Source organism: Gossypium arboreum, chromosome 10, assembly GCF_025698485.1.
Source record: "Gossypium arboreum isolate Shixiya-1 chromosome 10, ASM2569848v2, whole genome shotgun sequence".
Classification (NCBI taxonomy): Eukaryota; Viridiplantae; Streptophyta; class Magnoliopsida; order Malvales; family Malvaceae; genus Gossypium; species Gossypium arboreum.
This window is the reverse complement of record NC_069079.1, coordinates 69,283,247-69,298,341: the sequence shown is the minus strand read 5'-3', so window position 1 is coordinate 69,298,341 and position 15,095 is coordinate 69,283,247. Positions and strand designations below refer to the sequence as shown.

Genomic DNA, 15,095 nt, shown 5'->3' with positions numbered 1-15,095 from the left:
TTGATACCTTGGAGCGGCTAGGATTGTAGGAGGCTGAGCTAGGGGCCAAAGTGTGCCAGCACTTCGAGGGAGAAAAATGTATGTGGCTAATAAGAGCATGTAGTTCATTTTCCTCCTTGAACTCCTCCGTATATAAGCCTAGTACAGCACCAAACTTTGGGACGCTTAGTTGGCGGACTAACCCACCTAGGCGAAACTAGACTGTGCCGGGATCATCGTAATTTGTCATTACGGTCTGAAGATGGAACATTGAGCATAGTTCCATCGTGAGCTCGAGATACGTCAGCTCGATAACCTAAAGAACAGCTCCCAAAGGTCGGTGGTTAGGAGGGCCTGAATTGCATCAGCCATCTGAACTTGTTCTATGGCAGCCCAGTTGATGCAGTGGCCTGCAATTAAGGGTCGAGCCCGAAGTATTTGAAAAAGCTCTTCTTGGGGCCCTTAGGGGAACTGCAGGAGAGGGTGACGAATTTCTGTGGTTAGACCCGCGAAAGATGATGCTCCTTTCCTGTTCTTCAAGGCAGGTACGACGGCCTTTTTACCATATGAAGATGACATGGTACCTGCGTTTATAATCATCAAGTCATCTTTATGAGTGGTGAAAGTAAAGGGAAAAAAGCAGAATTTCAGCCACAACCAAACATAAATAATATAATAATTTCGTAACCTTATCATTGTATGAAAATGGGCATAGTAATGGCATGTATAGGTGAGGCTTTTCTAACAACATGATTGAAAAATACAAATCGAATGATAGACATTGGCATGGAAATATCATGAGAATGAGCATGGTAAAGTCATGGGTATGAGGTTTCCCTAATAACTTGATTTAACACGCAATGTATAATAACTAACCTAAGAATGCAAACTAAATGATAAAATAATGAGCAAAATGAAAAATAGTTCGAAAGCAATGAAGATTATGCTAATAATAAGCATTAGTAATAAGTAAAATATAAGTGAAAGGAGTAAACAAACGCTAAGGGAGAGGGATTGAGCGTTAAAAACGAAGTTGGAGGCGGGGCACGGGAGTGGTAGGGAGGCCGTGTGGAGTTGCAAAGGTTGGGGTTAGGGTTTTCGAATGGGGACGAAAGTGAATAGTGCAGGATATTTATAGATTTTGGGGCACGTAGGCATGGCACACGCCCGTGTTCCCCAATTTTAGCTCGTGTGATTCGCGAATTTCAAATTTGGGCACGTCTGACATTTAGTACACGCTCGTGTTCCTCGAGCGTGTAGGTTCACAGGGCCGTGTCGCACGACCGTGTCTAGCTTCATTTGCTTCTCCTACGCCCATGTGTGCAAGCTCCACGCTGGTGTTAATTTAACAGGTTCGACCACGGGTGTTCCACACGAGCGTGTCGAATGCCCGTGTTGTTTTGGCAGGCTCGACCATGGTTCTTCCGCACGGGCGTGTCGTACACCCATGTTGTTTTGGCAGGCTCGATCATGGCTATATTGCACGGCTGTGGCATTTAATCGTAGCGTGTGTTAGGGAAATCTTTTACCCTATTTTCACACGGCCTTAAGCACTCCCGTATGCTTGGCTGTGTCTCTGTGGAAATACTTGTATTTAAGATTTCTATTAGTAAGTTAGGAGTTAAATACAAAAATTTAAAGAAATTAATATTGTTAATGCTCAAGTTGCCTCCCGAGAAGCACTTATTTATAGTCTAAGCTTGACTTACCTCTCCAGTGAATGGTCATGGTGGTTTGAGGAGTTTATACTCCTCATTCCTGTTATCAATCTCATCAAAATAAGGTTTTAATCGGTTATTGTTTACCTTAAAAGTGCCAAACTTGGGATGACTCACCTCCACCGTACCAAATGGAAAAATACTGAGTACCGTAAGAGGGATTTTCTCATTCGGTGTGGTAGTGACAATGTGGGGATCTGCGGCATCTAATAAGACCTTATCACCAACCTTAAGTTGATTTGGAGAGATATCAGGCTCGTTTTGGCGTAGTTTCAATTTTTCGGGTGTTCTTGGTTTGTGCGTCCGCCATTCATTGAGTTCCTCGATTTGTAATCTTCAATCTTCATGAACAGGTCCTCTACTAGTGCTTGAGAACGACTCGTGTTCTTCCTTCAGACTCATTTTCTACAAAGTAGATTGCACCATATTGTTAGTTTTAGTAGAATGGATTAAATGATCACTTTCAATTCCTGATATGTTGCCAGAATTGCGAGCTTGAAGGGTGATTATTTCGTCTCCCACCCGAAGTGTGAGTTCACCTGTGCCAACATCAATGATGGTTTTAGCAGTTGCTAAAAAGGGCCTTCCTAGAATTAAGGGGAAATATAAATTTATCGATTTTAACTAGCACATCTTCAATAATACCTCTAGGGAATCTTATAGTTTTCTCTGCTAATCGAATGCTCATCCTAGTCTGTTTGGGTTTCCCAAGACCTAGTTGCTTAAACATTTTGTATGGCATGACGTTGATACTAGTCCCTAGATCAGCTAATGCATGATTAACATCTAAACTACCAATTAAGCAACGAATAGCAAAGCTCCTTGGGTCTTTTAGTTTGTTGGGTAGTTTATTTTGGAGAATGGCCGAGCAAACTGCGTTCAGCTCAACATGCGATGCCTCGTCCAACTTCCGCTTATTTGCTAAAAGTTCCTTCAAAAATTTAATTGCGTTTGGCATCTGCGATAGAGCTTCAATAAACGGTAAGTTAATATGTAATTTTTTTTAAGAGTTTAAGGAATTTACCAAATTGTTCATCTAAGCAGTCTCTCCTTGTCGCGTTGAGGTATGGCACACGAGGTTTATATTCGACAGTCACTGGTTTGTTTGTATTTTAATCTACCTTACCTTGACCTTTGCTTACCATAGTTTCTTGCCTCAATTCTGGTTCAGGCTCAATGAATCCTTCGTCATCTTGAGTATTAATTGCATTGAGTTATTCCCTTGGGTTAGGTTCGGTATTACTTGGCAAACTACCTTGTGGTTGTTCGGAGATTAGTTTGGAAAGCTGACCTATCTGAGTTTCGAGCCCTTGGATCAACGCTTTTTGATTTTTAAGTGCTGTCTCGGTGTTCTAAAAATAGGTTTCTGACACTGATATAAACTTTGAGAGCATCTCTTCAAGGTTTGGCTTCTTTTCCTGTTGGTAGGGTGGTTGTTGGTAGCCCGGAGGATGTTGTGGTCTTTGATTTCCTTGACCGCCCCATGAGAAATTGGGGTGGTTCCTCCAACCTGCATTATAAGTGTTACTATATGGATTGTTTTGAGGTCGAGGATTATTACCCATGTAGTTTAATTGCTCGTAATCCATGTTGTGGCCATAGGGTTGGTATTCCGAATGGTTTGTTCCACCTCCACTTGTTTCACATTGCATTATTGGGTGAACATGTGAAGAATTAAGAAAACCATCAATCTTTTTATTTAAGAGTTCTACCTGATTAGAGAGCATGGTGACTGAATCGACGTTGTAAACGCCGGCTATTTTCTTTGGCTTTTTCCTCATGACTTGCCACTGATAGTTATTTAGTGACAACTCCTCTATAAACTCATAAGCATCTTTTGGTGTTTTATTGTTGATGGTTCCGCCAGTAGCTGCGTCAACCATTTGCTGAGTCGAAGGATTCAGACCACTGTGAAATGTTTGTACTTGGAGCCAAAGCGGTAACCCATGGTAGGGGCATCTTCTCAAAAGGTCCTTGTATCTCTCCCATGCATTGTAGAGTGTTTCTAAATCCATCTGCACAAAAGAAGAGATATCATTACGCAATTTAGCTATTTTAGCCGGTGAAAAATATTTTAGTAAAAATTTTTGGGTCATTTGTTCCCAAGTAGTAATTGACCCTCGTGGTAATAAGTTCAACCACTATTGAGCTTTGTTCCTAGTGAAAAGGGAAACAACCGAAGACGTATGGCATCATCAGAAACACCATTAATTTTAAATGTATCGCATAGTTTTAAGAAGTTGGCTAAATGAGCGTTGGGATCCTCATCCTACAAACCATCAAACTAAACAAATTGTTGTATCATTTGAATAGTGTTAGATTTTAATTCAAAAGTATTTGCAGCTACAGCAAGTCTAACTGTGCTTGATTCAGTTCCTGTTAAAGAAGGTTTAGCATAATCATACATAGTGCGTGGAGCAGGATTTTGATTAACCGCAATTGCAGGAGGTAGCTGATTGCCTTGGTTTTCAGCCATCTCTTCCGTTGGGGGATGAGTATCGTCTTCTTGCTCATTCTCTGTGTATCTTAAGCTTCGCCTTATTTCTCTTTAGTTTCTACGAACTGTGCGATCGATTTCTTCGTCAAAAAATAGTGGCCCTGACGGGTTTCTTCTAGTCATAAACTATAAAAACCTGCCAAGAGAAGGAAAAAGTAAATAAGTAAGTAATAATAATAATATAAAATTAAATTGCAAGAAAAATAAATGGCTAAAGTAATAAAAATTGAGCGTTCCTAATATCTTAGTTCCCCGGCAATGGCTCCAAAAACTTGATCGCGTTATTTCGTGATAGGTTTTAAATATTTTTAATTAATTGTTCTTGAAACTAACTATTATCGCGATGTAGGCAAGTGTACCTATCGAACAGTAGTATAGTTTTAACAAGACCGGATTGTCGAACCCAAAGGAACTAAAAGTACTAGTAATGACTGTCTTTTTATTATCTAGCCTAAGAATAAAGAGGTTTTTGTCTTAATTAACTAATTATCTAAACTAAGAACGCATAGAGAATAGAATTGGAGAATTGCTTTTGGAAAAATCGATTGAATGAAGACAATACCTACGGAAAAATCCACCTAGATTGTACTTGTTATTCGAGCTCTGAATTGGTCTATTTATTCATTTAACTTGTTCCGTAGAGATCCCTAAGTTATGTTATTATCCCTATTCAAGACTAATAACGTCTAATCTCTAGATTGAATAACCGAGAGTTTTTTCTAGTTAACACTCTAGGGTTGCATGAACTCAATCTATGGATCCCCTCCTAATCTGGCAAAATCTTATCACCTTATGTCTAGGCGCACAATCAACTCCGCTTAATTATGATAAACGTACTCTTAGATAGGGTCTATTCCTCCTCTGAATAAGAGCTTATCTTGAATCAATATCCTGGGATATCAAAAAAGAATTAAGAACACGTTATTAAGAACAAGTTAAATATTTATCATACAATTCAAAAAATGATAACAAGATTCGTTTTAGGTTTCATTCCCCTTAGATATTTAGGGGATTTAGTTCATAACTAAATAAGAAAACATCTCAGAATAATAAAGAATACAAAACATAAATAAAACCCAAAACTCCTGAAGGGGAATTGAGGAGAGATCTTCAATCTTGATGTTGAATCTGACTTCTAAGATGAATCAATCGGCTTCCTTGGAGTAATTACTTACTCCTCATTCTATGTGTCCCCCTTTTCTCCTCTTTTAGGGTGTATTTATAGGCTTTGGAATCCCTATGAGCCCTCAAAATTAGCCTTTTTCGAATTGGACTCAACTTGGGCTCGGCAGGGACATGCCCGTGTGTGATTACTTCAGGCCGTGCTTGAGCCTGTTAGATTGGCACGGGAGTGTGAGATGCCCGTGTGAGGAAGTTTAGGTCGTGTTGAGTTCGTACTTTGGCCTGTTTTCTCTGTTTTTGGCCCGTTTCTCGTTCCTTTTGCTCTCCTATGCTCTCCTAAGTGTAAAACATGAAATTAAAGCATTAGGGTCATTGAATTCACCAATTCTAATGGAAACTCATCCATAAAATGCTTTAAACATAGGGTAAAAATATGTATAAATTATGGTTTATCACTCTGGTAGGTGCTCTGGCCTCGGATCTAACAACAGTATCCCCAGTAGCTCTTTGACCACTACTTGCATTTCTTGTATTTCTAAAAGGTCTACCTCTAGTTGAGGTGTTGCTCAGTTTCAGATTCTGTACATTCTCTTACTTAGCAAGTTCAGAACAATCTCTTATAAAATGGTCCAGAGATCCACATCAGAAATAGGCTCGGTAATTCAATCTACAATTTCCCAGATGTCTTTTACCACAGTGCTTACAATCAGGTTTCTCAGATCAGACATTTCCAACACTTGCAACAGAGGTAGCAGGGACTTTGAAGTTTGAATGTGATCTAGCTCGATCTCGATTTGAATGTCCCACATTAGCATTTGGACGGCTTTGATCCTCTCGGAATTTCTTTGGCATAGACTAAAATGATCTACTTGAAGATCTCTTTCTAGCATCTCTAGCTTCAGAATAAACATTTCTTTTCTCTTTACTTAATTCTTCAGCTTTACGTGCTCGTTCAACGAGCACTACCATTTTTTTTTTTAATTTCCAAAATCCCAACTAACTGACGGATATCTTTGTTTAGTCCATCTTCAAACCTTTTGCATATTATTGCTTCATTCGATACACATTCCCGAGCATACTGGCTCAATCTCACAAATTCACGTTCGAATTTAGTAATAGACATACGACCCTGTTTAAGCTCAAGAAACTCTTTCTGTTTCTAATCAATGAATCTCTGACTGATATATTTCTTCCTGAATTCAGATTGAAAGAAATCACATGTAACTCGTTCACTCGGAACCACTGATACTCAAGTCTTCCACCAATGGTACACCGTATCTCTCAGAAGTGAAATAGCACATTTTACACATTTCTCAGGACTCAGTGACATTTCATCAAACACTCTTATTGTATTTTCCAACCAGAATTCGGCTCTTTCAGCATCATCATTCGTGGTATCTCAAAACTCTTCAACCCCATAATTTCTAATCTTATCAACCAGTGGTCTACTCAACTGTACCAGATTCACTCGTGGCATATCAAGAGTTTGAGAAGGATTAACCGGGGGTGGAGGTTGTTGTACAGTTGGATTGGTTCTAATGTATTAGGTGAACCATTCACCCATCATCTGATAGAAGGCTTGCTTAGCCTCACCATCAGGGCTACTCGTAGCTGGTCTAGAATCAGCTTGCACCGTCTCTTGCGCTGGAGCGGGCGCATTTCTTTCAACATTGTCAGCTACAGCTCTATCGGGATCCATTTGATATATAAAAGCACATTTCAATGTCAAGAGGCATCACACTATCACAGCTTCAGATATATGACAAGTATTGACCGACTAAACTATAGCTCTAATACCAATAAAATGTAATACCCCTAACCTGTAACTGAAATCAGATTAGGGTTACGAGGCATTACCAGACAGACAGAACATTTCAGACCAATACAGAATAACATATATTAAATATCACTAATATAGAGGCATTCATCAACAATTCATTTATTAATACATTCTACGAGACCTAAAACATACATGTAAGAAAGGTCGGAACTAAAATGAATACATTTAGAACTTTCAGAACTCAACCAATTCTTTCAGACTATTAAAGTCACATGCCCGTGCAACTAGGCCATGTGTCACACACGGGCACTAGACACGCCCATCTGAACCAGTCGTGCCAAAAATAGGTCCTATACTAACTTTTCACACGGCCAATAGGCACGCCCGTGTACTATGGCTGTGTGATACTTAGCTAGCTACTGACTTTAGCCTAAAGCCATATGACACGCCCGTGTGTCAATACCGTGTGGTTCTTAGGAGAACATTGCTTTTCTTACATGGCCACAAGGCACGCCTGTGTCCCCTGACCGTGTGGCACCAAGCAGGCTTGGTTTAAGCCAAATTTGCCACCCCATTTTGGGTCCAATCCTATAAGCAATAATATACAACATTCATACCAAAATTTCCAACCAATTACATGCTCAAAACATGCTTCATTATAACAAAAACATATTAGCTCAGGAAACACTACAACCATACATCATTTGGCACCATCAACCAAATACCAAAACTCTATACAACATTTCATTTGCTAGCCAACTCCTATGGCATAATATATACACATCAAAACTTATATACATAGACCTTCTATCTTATACATGCCATACTTTAAAATATGTACACTTTTATAAGTACCAAAATGAGATCGATAGTGTGGTGACAATTCTCGACTATTCCAGAGCCTTCAGTAGCTACGATAACTGTAAAATAGACAGTAAACACAAAGAGTAAGCTACAAAGAGCTTAGTAAGCCAAATACAATTCAACCATAAAGATTCATAACCATTTCATAGAATATTTCATACTTAACCATGCACCTTTGTTTGCATATATGCCATGCTTCATTTCTAATTCTATACATATTTCACAGAGACAAAGTTTTTCATATTTAGAAATTTAGTACAATACAAACGTACCTACGTAGGTTATACATTTCATATACTCAATCTTAGCTTTCGTACGCTATGATCAGACAGGTCAAAAACGATACAGATGCTCATAAACAAGTACAATGCCGACGTCCCGGACGTGGTATTACATGTAACTCAATATCGATGCCTCTGTCCCAGACAGGGTCTTACACGAAATCAAATATGATGTTGATGTCCCAGGTATGGTCTTATACGCAAATCTCAATCGAGGCCTGTGTCCCAGACAAGGTCTTACACAATGTCACAGACAGATGTCAACTTTGCTTAGGAACATTTAGAGTTTTGAGATATTAACATATTATCATACTTTACTCCAAAGATATACATCAGGTACTCAAGGACATCCAATACAGATTACATTTTATATGTGAAAAATTTATTTTAATTAACACGTAATTGCAATTTAACTTACCTCGGACAGATTTCGTACAGAACGAGTCGACTATTCGACTATTTTAGACTTTCCTCGATCTAAGTCTGATTTTCTTTGTTCTTGATCTAATACAATACAAATTAAACCATTCAATAATTCATTTCATTCAATTTAATCCATATACACATATTTAGGGCACTTTGCATGTAACACCTTGAATTTGGGCCTAGAAGTTTTGGGCCTTGAGCATGGGAGCGGTTGAAGGCAGCTTTTAATATTTTGTTGTGCATGTAAATTTTGTTAATGAAGGCTTATTTTAGTGGTTAAGTGTACTGAGAAGTTTGGAGAAGTCTTGGGTTCAAACCGGACTCTAGTAAAATTTAAGGTAGATCAAACCACAGGTGTAGTAGGTAGGCCTTAAGAATATTGTTGGAGAAATTGTGACACAAAAAGGAGTGTGGTGTAGTGGCAAGGTGACGCCACTTAGGGACAAGGAAGTGACGCCATAGAGGAAGCAAGGGTCCAAGGTTCAAGTCTTGGCTCTTGCAATATATTTTGGTTTTTCTTTTCAATAAATCTAGAAGCAAGTAGGTGCGCTTTAAAGTTTAATGTGTTGGATTTATGACACAAATGAGTTGGTGGCCTAGTGGTGATGGCGTGAGTTGGCATATAGGAGGACTTTGGTTCGAATCCCTTGGCATGCAAAGGTTGATTATTTTGCTATGTTGGGATGGCAAGAGTTGGTGTTGAATTTAAACTCTGATGATGGAGGGATCCCACATCGGTAAGCTAACATAGGAGTGGATGCGAAGCTGGCTTTAAATAGAGAGAACTATGAGGAGAGCAAAGGTACCTTTCTTGGTGATCCCTTCGCGTTATGGCGAGCCTCGTTTGGGTTGGGCATCGGCTAGAAGTGCTTGGAGCGCGGATTAACTCCAGTCTCCTATCAGGTGTGTATTTATCACTACTCTTGTTGTTGGATTGCTACTTCGGGCTGCGATGGGCCGAAAGGGGCCATGTGGGCCCAATGGACCTCACGGCCCAATTGGATAAGTTGTTTGATTGTGTAGTAAATATTGGACTAGGCTAGGTGAATCGAATATCTGTGGCTAGGTTTGGGCTAAAAGGGCCACACGAGCGTGTGGGCCCATTTGGGCCGAGAATAGGCTTTAGGCCCATTCGTATTGTTATCCATGTTTAGAATACTTTAGTTTACCAATTCTTGAAATGCCCTCGACTTGTAAAATTACCAAAGTACTCCCGATTTACAGAATTATCGTTTTACCCTCAATTTACAGAATTACCAAAATACCCTTGGTTTATAAAATCACCAAAATACCCTGGTTTGTAAAATTACTAAAATACCCTTTGTTTATAAAATTACCAAAATACCCATGGTTTGAAAAATTACTAAAATACCCTGTAGGGTAAAATTACGAAATACCCTTGTGGGGTAAAATTACCATTTGCCCCTAGGGTGTTAAATGACTATTTTGCCCTTGTGGGCAAGTGACCGACTTGGACTGTGTGATATAGACAACTTTGGAGGAGCAATGAGGCTTGGAGTATCGACTTGGATAAGCTTGAATCGTATTATTGGACCCCGTGAAGGTAAGCAACTTATGGTCAATAAGGGTTCTTTGGTAGAATAAGGTAGGGTGGATTTTAAGTTTGTTAAGCATAACTTGTATGATAAAATGGTGATGAATAATTGTAGGACATCGTAAGGGATCTCAAGAGGCGATCGTCAAAACAGTGTGTACCGAACACCTTTCTTAGTTCAATTGGCAAAAGTCGAAATGCCAAATTCCGCATTTCATGGTCATGTAAGTATGTGAATGCTCTCAAGTCATAGAGTAATTGTTAGATCCGCACCGCAAGGTGGTAAGAACGTTCGCATGACGTTTTAGCGTATTTCGGAAAAAGGGCTCGATGGGCCAAAAGCGGGCCCAATGGGCTTACTGGACCAACATGGGTAAGAGATGGGCAAATTAGCTCATTAGGTAGATGGTGGAGTCAAATTGCATAAAACCGATAAAATTATGAATTAGCTTGTGTAGTAGCATAGATCACGTAATTACCCCTAAAGAGCAAAATTACCGATATACCCCTAGGGTTTTAAATTGGTGAATCGCTTGATTGATTACTACCGTATTTTGCATGATATGCATTTATTAATATCTGTTGCATGGGATTGGGGTATTAATGGAGGAAGTATGAAAGTGGTTCATCCACGTCTTGAGGCTTTGCCTCAATCGACTGAATTTGAGTGCTGCTTTGCAATCGTGTGTGTAGGGCTAGGTGGGTTGAGATATTCCCCACATGGTGTGTAGGGTTGGCAGGCGGTGTAGCGGTTGGTGGGTTGAGTAGTCTCCCGGATGGGCTTGCATTCATTATTACATTGTTACTCATGCTCTTGAATCGGGCCTATGGGCCACACTGTTATGTTAAAAGGGCTAAGGCCTTGCTCAGATTCGAAAAGGGCTTGACCTCTGTAATTGTTATTTGAATAGGGCTTAGGCCCAATGGGCTCGAGCTGAATTGAGCTTTGGATGGGTTTCAGATACACCGAGTTTTCCCAAACTCACCCCTTCCTCTTCCATCCTTGCAAATGAGCCCTAGAATTGGTGGACTTGGAGTCAAGGGATTCAGAGTGGCCATGAAGATTGATTGACGATTTTAAATAAGTTTAGCCTTTAATTTGGATTATTTTATTTTTATTATGCTTAAAGTTGTAATAAGGCCGCTATTTTTAATTAATTTTATTTTGGGGATTATTAAACTGGCTAGCACTAGGGTTCATTTTATAAAATCTACTTGTTTTTAAAAGATCACGATGACGCATAAAGTTTCGCAAAGTAAATGTTTTCCCAAGAAAATAAATAATTTAAGCAAACGTTTTGCAACCTTAATCATTTTCTTAAGATGGTCATAATCAAACGATTTTCTCAAAATTATACAAGATGTTAGAGTGTGGCAATGGCGGTGTGCATGTCTAGGATTGGATCCGAAGAGAGCTTGGTACTTAAGCAATCCGACGGACTCACCTCCTCTTTTTCCCGGTTTCCTACCGGTGCATGACTTCCATTCACTTTAACCTTCTTTTAAAAGTATCTTTTACAACACCAACTCAGCTTTTCCAAACTAAGTGTTTTGAACGCACCAATGTGGCGCATCAGATCCGGTCATAACATCCAGGCCGGGTTTGGGGTGTTACATTGCATTTTAGCCCTTACATTTTTCACTCTTTAACAATTTAGTCCATTTTTCATAAAATCACAAATATGCAAAATTTCTTTGCAACAAGGGCTAGTCGAATTTTCATGGCTTCTATATAAGCCCATACAACATGTTCAATTAATTTAGTTCCCAAAACATTATTTTCACAATTTAGCCTAAATAGTTCAATTTCATCAAAATTCAAAGACAAAACTTATAAATCATCTACCAAGCCTTTATAATTCATCCAAAAACATCACAAAACTCGTTATATCAACAATGGCATTTCATGAAATCTTTAACAGAAATAGAAATTCAAACATGGGTTTTGAAGAATACAAAGCAACGATCACAAAAACGTAAAAATCATCAAAAACTGAGCAAAATAAGCTCACCTATTTAACTATTCACTAGCCTAACATCAAAATGCTTCAATGGCTTCTTCTATCTCTAATTTTTGGCTGAACAAGTGAAATGCATGGCCATTTTATGTTTATTTTATTTTATTTACATATTATTCACTTTTTCCCATTTTTCCCTTGACTAAATAACATAAATTTTCAACCACTAATGTCCATATTTGTCCACCATTAAAACAATTGGTACATTTGACATGCAAGGACTTTTATTTTAAAAGCCAAGCCAAATAGGTGTTTTAGCATCTAGCACTCAACTTTTATACTTTACGCGATTTAATCCTTTTTCATAATTAAGCACAGAAGCAGACAAATTAAATCACAAAAATTTTCACAGATGTAAATTTACATATCACAGACATAGAAAATAATATTAAAATATTTTTTGGACTCAGATTTATGGTCCCGAAATCACTATTCTAGCTAGGGTCAAAATCAGACTATTACATTTCTTTTCTATGCTTTATAAATAATTAGAAGCTCGTCAAAGATCTATCACACTATCCAGCATAAATATCAGTAGTTTTTTTTTTTATGTTTTGCCAAGGTTATAATGGCATGTATAGGTGGACTTGTATTGTTATTTAGTTGAATGTTGGTTGATGATTTTGGCATGTATAAGTTGTTTTAGTTGATACACTTTTAGTACTTTTGGTGCCTTATTAATATGTGTTAATGTGGCTATATTATAATGCATTTCTGAATGGCCAAAATGGTATGTTTGAATTGGTTTCAATATGGCCAAGATATGGTATGCTTTGAGATGGTATTAGAACTAGATGTTTATGGTTGAAATATGGTCAAGTGTGCATGTTTAGGTAAGTTTTAAATGTTTACATTTGAGCTGTCTTGTATGGCATATTGGTTGAATGATCTTGAACTATTGAATTGGTAATTTCATGTAGGTTTTGGTCATGTTTTGATTCCTTGATTGTATGCACTAAAGGCTTTTAGGTGGTTGCATGAGTTGGTGTTGAAAATGGCTTGATTTTGGGCAAATTCATTTCCACATGGCTTAAGACATGGGTGTGTGACTCAGCCATGTGTGACACATAGCCTGGCAACATGGCCTTGTGTCTCTTGTAAGTTTTATTGCATACAAGTGAGGCAGTTACACAGCCTGGTACATAGGCGTGTGGTGTTATTTCAAGAGTTACACGGCCTAGCACATGGGCGTGTGACTTTGCCATGTGATCCTAATTAGAGAGTTACATAGGTGACAACACGGGCATGAACAAGGTTGAGTGTCTCTATTTTGAATGTTACATGGATGTGTGTCTCAACCGTGTAGGGCACACAGCCTTGTGACCCCTACAGTCAAAATTTTCTAACTTTTTCTTAAACTTTCCAATTATTTCCAATTTGGTCCCAAATTGTTTCTAGTGTATATATAGGGCCTCGAGGGCTCGATTTAGGGACAATATCTATGTGAATGGATGAATAATATCATGTTTATATCAATGTATGAAATGTATGTTTTAAGGTTTTGTTCGTACAGTAATGCTTTGTAACCCTATTTCGACAATGGATATGGGTTAAGGGTGTTACATTTAGTGGTATCAAAGCTATGATTTAGTCAGTTCTTGGACTAAACGTAGTATGTATGAGTCTAGAAATACATGTCATTATATAACTTGTGATAGTATGATAACTCTTAACTCAAATTGAACTATGTTTTCATATAGATAAAATGTCATTCAATCGAGCTGATTCTAATGAAATAGAAAGTAATACGCAAGCCTTCATTCAAAGAGCAACATTTAGTGGAAGTAGGCCTGTATCTACAGGTCGAAGAGGTGAGACTAAAGAAGCCTTCTTCCAAATGATGTCTGAATGGTTCTCTGAGTTCATGCGAACAAACCCAATGGCTCAACGACCTCCACCCCCACCTGTACCCCAACCAGTCCTCGTAGTTCCTCAGAGTTTTGAACTAATACGAGTGAGCAAGCCTCTAGTTGATAAGATTCATAAGTATGGGGTTGAAGAGTTCCGAGGTACATCTAAAGATGATCCAAAGAGAGCTGAATTCTGGTTAGAAAACACCATTAGGATTTTTGATGAATTGTCATGTACACTGACGGAATGCTTGAAATATGTTGTATCATTGTTGAAAGATTCAACTTATCAGTGGTGGAACACCTTAGTTATGGTTGTGCCGAGTGATCGAGTAAACTAAGAATTCTTTCAGAAAAAGTTCCGAAAGAAATATGTGAGCCAGAGATTCTTAAACAAGAAAAGTAAAGAATTTCTTGAGTTGAAACAAGGTCCTCTGCCTATATCAGAATATTAGAGGGAATTTGTTTGACTCAGTAAGTATTCTCGAGAGTGCATACCGACAAAGGTTGCAATGTGCACTCAGACGGGTTAAACATAGACATCAAGTTGTTAGTCAAGATCCTTGAGTTGAAAAAATTTATAGTTTTGGTTGGCAGAGCTCATAAAGCCAAAGAACTTAGCAAAGGAAAAATAAAAGCCAATTTTGAGGCTCATGACTCAACAAAAAGGCCTATGGGAAGGTCATACTTATCATAGTCAAAGAAGTCAAAAGAATATCATGGTCATTCATCAGCTTTAGTAGGTTATTCTGGGATAGATTGAGGAAAACAAAATTCAAGTTCGAAACCTCAGGCTATGTCTATAGCAAGCATAGGCAATGTTAGAAACAAGCCCGAATGTCAGCAATGTAATAGACGACACTTCGGTGAATGCAAATTGAAAGACAAGTCATGTTTTAAATGTGATTTTTATGAACATTATCTCAGAGATTGCCTAGAAATTTGAAATGGGATCACATGGCCGTGTCCCAGCCTGTGTCCTACCCTATGTAACTCTTTGACTTG

The 15,095-nt window shown here is 38.5% G+C and overlaps 1 non-coding gene across 1 annotated transcript; it reads left to right on the top strand.

Annotated features, from left to right (window-relative positions):
- Nucleotides 1-3,638: 3,638 nt before the first annotated feature.
- Nucleotides 3,639-3,745, top strand: LOC128282748 (small nucleolar RNA R71). Its single transcript, XR_008273103.1, has one exon. It is a non-coding gene; the product is annotated as a small nucleolar RNA R71 (small nucleolar RNA).
- Nucleotides 3,746-15,095: the final 11,350 nt, after the last annotated feature.